At 38.8% G+C, this 6,980-nt stretch overlaps 1 pseudogene; it reads left to right on the top strand.

Annotated features, from left to right (window-relative positions):
- Positions 1-3,089: 3,089 nt before the first annotated feature.
- LOC147375786 (ATP synthase F(1) complex subunit alpha, mitochondrial pseudogene) lies at positions 3,090-4,941 on the top strand (annotated as a pseudogene).
- The last annotated feature ends 2,039 nt before the right edge of the window (positions 4,942-6,980 follow it).

Here is a 6,980-nt window from a genome sequence, read left to right as displayed (position 1 = left end):
TTTTTCTTTTTATTTATAGTGAACTCTTCGTGTTTTCTTTGTAAATGAAGCTGATAACATGAATATAACAGATATATAGTGTTTATATTTGTTGTGTCTCATTTATTTCTTTCTCATTCTGCAGTTCTGTAATTGGAGCTGCAGAGTGTTATATTTTATTTTCTGCAGGCTACTGCTTGCTCTTTTTCTTAGTGTACCTTAGTGAAAATGGGTTTTGCTTCCTCAAATAGAAAAATTTTAAAGAAAAACTGTTTTCACTCTTCATAAGGAAGGTTCACTGTTTTTGCTGTTTCATTTATTAAAGCTGCCTTTTCCATCCAGTATTTTTCAATATATTAACAGACAACAGTATTTCTTAAAATCTTCCAGTATTTGATATTTGAGTGACATTCACTAGTTTATGTAAACTATCTGGTTTGGATAATTATATTCATTTCATGATAATTTACTTTATCAATAAAATTCAGCAAGAAAAGGCTTAAACAATGGTCTATAAAAACAGCAATATGTTCGCCTTCATGTACTGAAAATGCTATCATAAATAATTTTTCCAGAATTTTCTAATGACCTTTCAATAACTAAAAACTATTCAGCACTTGAGCACTTATTTTCTATAAGATTATATATTTAATATTGATGATGATGGATAAATTAAATGACCCTTTCTTATAAGTATATTGTTGCTGCTGCTGCTAAGTCACTTTAGTTGTGTCCGACTCTGTGCGACCCCATAGACGGCAGCCCACCAGGCTCCTCCATCCCTGGGATTCTCCAGGGAACACTGGAGTGGGTTGCCATTTCCTTCTCCAATGCATGAAAGTGAAAAGTGAAAGTGAAGTCGCTCAGTAAGTGTCTGACTCTTCGTGACCCCAAGGACTGCAGCCTACCAGGCTCCTCTGTCCATGGGATTTTCCAGGCAAGAGTACTGGAGTGGGGTGTCATTGCCTTCTCCAGTATCGTAAACAAGTAGAAAAAAAGCACAGCTGAGAATGATTTTGACCCACTGACCTCTGCAACCTACTCACAGCACTCTCACTGCATCTCTTTCTCCCATAGTAAACTACTGGTGTCAGTATATTCTGAATAGCTCAGAGCATTTCCTTGAGAGCAGCCCCTCACCTGCCTATGACCCTTTATTCACCTGTAACTAGTAGCTATAGGAGAAATCCATTTTCCTTTAAGATTATAGTACTAATAAATAATAAATTATTTGAGAAAAGGGGGAAAGTGTTGTTGATTATTTTTTGATAAAAATGATGTTCACAGATATCTAAATACTATGTTCAGGAATTGGAAGACTAAATATTGTTGAGATGGCAATTTTCTCCAAACTGATCTATAGATTCAATGCAAAGCAATCCTTAACAAAATCTCAGGAAGCATTTTTTTTTTAGTAGAAATTGAAGCTGACCCTAAATTTATGTGAAAATGCAAAGAAACTAGAATAGCCAAAACAATTTTGAAAAATAAAAAACACATTGGAAGACTTTCACACCTTATTTCAGGATGATACTATGAAGCTATAGTAATCATAACAATATGGTTTCAGCATAAGGATAGACATACAGATCAATGCAACAAAATAGAAAGTCACAATTAGACATAGGTTAACTGATTTTTTTTTTTGACGAAGGTGCTGAATTAAATGAATAGGAAAGAAAAAAAATTTTTTTTCAAATAATGGTACTAGTATAATTGGACATCTTTATGCAAACAAAACAAAACTTTTATTCTTACCTCACTCATACACAAAACTTAACTCAAAATAGATCAGATCAGATCAAATCAGATCAGTCGCTCAGTCGTGTCCGACTCTTCGAGACCCCATGAATCGCAGCACGCCAGGCCTCCCTGTCCATCACCAACTCTCAGAGTTCACTCTGACTCACGTCCATCGAGTCAGCAATGCCATCCAGCCATCTCATCCTCTGTCGTCCCCTTCTCCTCCTGCCCCCAATCCCTCCCAGCATCAGAGTCTTTTCCAATGAGTCAACTCTTCGCATGAGGTGGCCAAAGTACTGGAGTTTCAGCTTTAGCATCATTCCTTCCAAAGAAATCCCAGGGCTGATCTCCTTCAGAATGGACTGGTTAGATCTCCTTGCAGTCCAAGGGACTCTCAAGAGTCTTCTCCAACACCACAGTTCAAAAGCATCAGTTCTTCGGTGCTCAGCTTTCTTCACAGTCCAACTCTCACATCCATACACGACCACAGGAAAAACCATAGCCTTGCCTAGACAAACCTTTGTTGGCAAAGTAATATCTCTGCTTTTGAATATGCTATCTAGCTTGGTCATAACTTTCCTTCCAAGGAGTAAGCATCTTATAATTTCATGGCTGCAGTCACCATCCGCAGTGATTTTGGAGCCCAGAAAAATAAAGTCTGCCACTGTTTCCACTGTTTCCCCATCTATTTCCCATGAAGTGATGGGACTGGATGCCATGATCTTTGTTTTCTGAATGTTGACCTTTAAGCCAACTTTTTCACTCTCCACTTTCACTTTCATCAAGAGGCTTTTGAGTTCCTCTTCACTTTCTGCCATAAGGATGGTGTCATCTGCATATCTGAGGTTGTTGATATTTCTCCCGGCAATCTTGATCCCAGTTTGTGTTTCTTCCACTCCAGCATTTCTCATTATGTACTCTGCATATAAGTTAAATAAACAGGGTGACAATATACAGCCTTGACGAACTCCTTTTCCTATTTGGAACCAGTCTGTTGTTCCATGTCCAGTTCTAACTGTTGCTTCCTGACCTGCATACAAATTTCTCAAGAGGCAGATCAGGTGGTCTGGTATTCCCATCTCTTTCAGAATTTTCCAAAATATATCAGTCTATAATATATAATAGATCTAAATATAAGAGCTAAAACTCTGAAACTTTTAGAAGAAAACGTGGGAAAAAATTTGTAACCTTAGGTAAGCAATAATTTCTTAGATATGACACAAAAAGCACAAATAATAAAATTTAAAAATGGATAAATTTCAAGTTATCCAAATTAAAAATTTTTGCTTTTCTCAGGGCACCATTTAAAAATTAAAAATTTAAAAATTAAAAAGCCATAGACTGAGAGAAATTATTTGTAAGACATATGTTTTATAAAGGAGTTGTATCCAAATACATAAAGAACTCTTACAACTCAACAACAAAGAGAATTCAACACAAAACATGGGCAAAAGATTTGAATAATCACTTCACTCAAGAAGACGTACAGACTAAATAAACATATGAAAAGATGCCCAGAACCGTTAGTCAAATGAGATAAGTGCAAATTAATATCACAATGATATATTGCCACACACTCACTAGAATGGCTAAAGTAGAAAACTGACAATACCAAGTGTTGAAAAGGATTTGAAAAAACTGGAGCCATCACACACTACTTTGGAACAATTTAGCAGTTTCTTTACAGTTACTGTATAGTCGGTCTCTAGGCTACAAGTGCAGAGGAAGCCCTTGAGAAGGAGCAGCCGAGGATGTTGTCTGTGTGGGTCACTGCAGCGGTGGGCCTTGCCCTCCCTTGGCAGACCGAGCTGGTCTCCAAAAATGCTCTGGGATGATCCTTCATTGCTGCAAGGAGCCTTCATGCCTCTCGTTCTCATCTTCAGACGACTGGCACTGGTGAGGTGTACTCTCTTCTTGAAGAGCATATTCTTACAGCTGATGCCTCTGCTGATCTTAAAGAGACTGGGTATGTTTTACATATTGGTGATGATACTGCCCATGTACATGGACTAAGAAATGTTCAAGCAAAAGAAATGGTAGGGTTTTATTCAGGTTAAAGGGTATGTCTCTGAACTTAGAAGCTAATAATATTGGTGGTGTTGTGTTTGGAAATGATAAACTAATAAAGGAATGAGTTACTGTGATGAGAACTGGAGCTATTGTAGATGTTCCAGTTGGTGAGGAGCTGTTGGATCCTGTAGTAGATGCCCTTGGTAATGCCATTGATGGAAGGGGTCCAGTTGGTTCCAAGGTCCAAAGGCAAATTGGCCTGAAAGCCCCTAGGATCATTCTTCAAATCTCTGTGTGGGAACCAATGCAAACTGGCATCAAGGCTGTGGACAGCTTGGTGCTGATTGGTTGTGGTCGACATGAGCTGATTATTTGTGACCGACAGACTGGCAAACGTCATTGCTATTGATACAATCATTAACTAGAAACGATTCAACAATGGAAATAATGAAAAGAAGAAGCTATACTGCATCTACGTTGCCATTGGTCAAAAGAGATCTACTGTTGCCCAATTAATAAAAACACTTACTTAAAAAAAAAAAAAGAAAGAAGCAAAGGATTTGAATAGAAACTTTACCAAAGAAGAAATATAACAAATAAGCAAAATAAACAGAATTTTCTGGGATTGAAGAAATAAAAATGAAAATAGTCAAAAATAAATAAATAAATAAAGACACTTACAGATGCATATACCATGAAGTACACCATTGTGGTGTCAGCTACTGCTTCAGATGCTGCCCACTTCAGTACCTGGTTTCTTATTTTGTATGTCCCATGGGAGAATATTTTAGGGATAATGGCAAACATGATTTGATCACTTATGATGACTTATAGGCTGTTGCTTATTATCGATGTCTCTGCTGTTCTGCTGACCCACTGGTCATGAGGCCTATCCTGGTGATGTCTTCTACCTATACTCCAGTCTGCTAGAGAGCAGCTGAAATGAATGATGTTTTTGGTGGCTGCTCCTTGACCGCTTTACCAGTCACAGAAACACAAACTGGTGATGTGTCTGCTTACATTCCAAGGAATATCATTTTCATCACTGATGGACAGATCTTGGAAACAGAATTATTCTAGAAAGGTATCCATCCTGCCATTAATGCTGGTTTGTCTATATCCTGCATCAGATCTGATGCACAAACCAGGGCCTTGAAATAGGTGGCAGGTACTGTGAAACTGGATTCATCCTCCTCAAACTCACTATAATAATGATCTTCTTGCTGATAGCTCTCAAATGTCTATCTCCAGCCCAGGCTGCATCCTTGAGCCCCAGATCTGTATGTACAACTGTCAACTTGACATTTCCATATCTCTTCTTAAATTTATCTCAAACTTTGCTTGCTCCGGATTCTGAATGTGTGAGTTCTTACTGCCCCATCTGAAAAAGGAGAAAAATAGAAGGAAGGAAAGAATAACACTGTAATCCATGCAGTTGTATAACCTGGAAATCTAAGTCATCATTGTTCATTGTCTCCTCTCTCCTCCAACCCCCATCTGAGCTCGGAATAAATAAGAGTGAGGAAAATAGAAATCAATGTGTCAGCTTTCCTACTGATGAAGGCCAGACTGAAGAATATAGTATAAGTGTGTGGCAAAAATGAGTTTCCAAACCCCAGCTTTAGGAAGATTTACCTACCCTGTCCCTGATAGCACCAGACTCCTGGAGCCCTCTCCTTAGAAGGACAGGCTCTTTATAAAAAAACTTGCCCCTCTGCAGACCAAGAGCCCATGCTCCCTGCAGGCAGTCCAGGCTTAAAGAAGAAAGAGGAAAGGCTGAAACTTGCAAGCCCAGTTACTCACCCAAGCTCATCAATCACGTGAAAGGAGTATGAGATGAGGCAAGAAGAAGCCAGGAAATTTTAAGGAAAATATCTTTTCGTGGAAACCAGAAGAGTAGGGAGGCATCACTCTCCTCATACATTGCAGTATCAAAGCCTATTGATTTCATGTCCAAAATATCTCTGACAGCATTACCTTCTCTCCATTTCTATTACCACCTCCCTGATTCAAGCTAATCTCTCAGCTAGATCTCTGCAATAGCCTTCTTACCATTTTAACTACTGGAAAAAACTGTTCTCACCTCTTTCCTATTTGTTCTCCACACATTACCCAAAGTGATTTTCACAAGGCAAATCTGATCGTATTTTTTTCTTCCCATCCTTTCTCCTTTCCCCCTTATCCATGGTTCTTGGACCTAGAGTAGGGGATTGAGAAGATTTCAATGGGGATGCGACTTCTAAATGAGACCATAAGAATGACTGAGTATAGTTAGATGAAAAAAACAGGGAGCAAAGCACTGCAGGCCCAGGGAACAACAAATAGGAAAATGTAAAAGGTAAGCAATAGCCTGGATAGAGTGTCCCGGCAAAAGAAAATTTCAGAATGACTGGAAATAGGAGAGTGATAAGCAGACAGCTTGGTAAAGAGTTTGGAATTTTTCCCAAGGGCAGTGGGAAGGCTTTGAGGGGTTTAAATAAGGTAACGACATAGATGGATTTGCATTTTCTGGCTGCTCTGTGGATACTGGATTAGGTGGGAAAGCAGTAGATGAAATGTGGGGAGACAATATGAAAGGCATGCTTTCTGGTGGTGTCAATGAGGATAGTGAAACAGATAGCCATCTATATCTGAGAGGTAGAGAGAATAGACTTGGTGATACGATGATTGAGGGAGAGGGTAGAGTCAGGAATGACTGCCAGGTTTTTCATTTGTAGAGCACTTGAGAGGATGAGAGTACATTTACTGGGAAAGGGTACATTGGAAGGGGCTTTGATAAGGAGACAAGCTGGTTTTGGACATTCTAATTTTGAGGTGTTCTGAAGACAACCAAGTGAAGATATTCACTAAATAACTGCAAATATGAGTAAGTTGGAAATAAGAGGAGTTTGTAAGAGAGAGCTGACATGGATATAAAAATTGAGGAGTTATAATTTAGATAGCAATTCAAACCCCAATAAAATTATTGATGATGAATGAGATGCTTAAGGAGAGCAGATGAATCGAGAAAAGCATCTTAGACAATCTTGAGGAACTCCAGCAAAGTTGGAGTTTGACCAACTTTGACCAACCAAAGGAGAAAGACCCCACAAAGGAGACTGAGATGGACCTACCAGAGACACTGCAGAAAAACCAGGAGTGTGCAGTGCCACACAAGTCAAGGGAACTCTGTTTTTAAGATGAAGTACCCTCTTATACTAATGGTCCAATTTCTACCATCTACATCTCAGTTTCTAGAAAGAAACAGA

This window comes from Bos grunniens, chromosome 3 (genome assembly GCF_055505025.1).
Source record: "Bos grunniens cultivar Pamir isolate PY7600 chromosome 3, Bosgru_T2T1.0, whole genome shotgun sequence".
NCBI lineage: Eukaryota > Metazoa > Chordata > Mammalia > Artiodactyla > Bovidae > Bos > Bos grunniens.
The sequence above is the reverse complement of the archived record's forward strand: the minus strand, read 5'-3'. Positions and strand labels throughout refer to the sequence as shown.